The sequence below is a fragment of the Lupinus angustifolius genome, chromosome LG11, assembly GCF_001865875.1.
Source record: "Lupinus angustifolius cultivar Tanjil chromosome LG11, LupAngTanjil_v1.0, whole genome shotgun sequence".
Taxonomy (NCBI): Eukaryota; Viridiplantae; Streptophyta; class Magnoliopsida; order Fabales; family Fabaceae; genus Lupinus; species Lupinus angustifolius.
In genome coordinates this window covers 93,054-93,432 of record NC_032019.1, presented here as the reverse complement: position 1 = coordinate 93,432, position 379 = coordinate 93,054, and positions in this window count along the sequence as shown.

Sequence of the window (379 nt, the reverse complement as noted above, 5' to 3'; positions counted from 1 at the left end):
AGAGATTCTAAAGAGATTTCTTTGGTCTTATGTCTCAGAAGGTTTTCGAAGTCCTTCCATATAGGAGGCAGTTTGTCAATTTTGACAGCCACTCGGAATTGCTGATCTAGGGACATACCCTCAGAAATGATATCATGAGCAATTTTCTGTATCTCTTGGCACTGAGACTCTACTGATTTATCATCAGTCATCTGATACTTGAGGTAGCGGCTAACATCATACTTTTTAGTGGCAGCTTCCTTGTATCATAGTGCATACCAACTTAATTTGGCAGACCTGTATAGGCTGCAGTAATCATAGAGGTCATCAGACAACCCATTCAGAATGAAGTTCTTACATAAGTAATCACTTTCATTCCAGAAAGCTATTTCAATAGTCA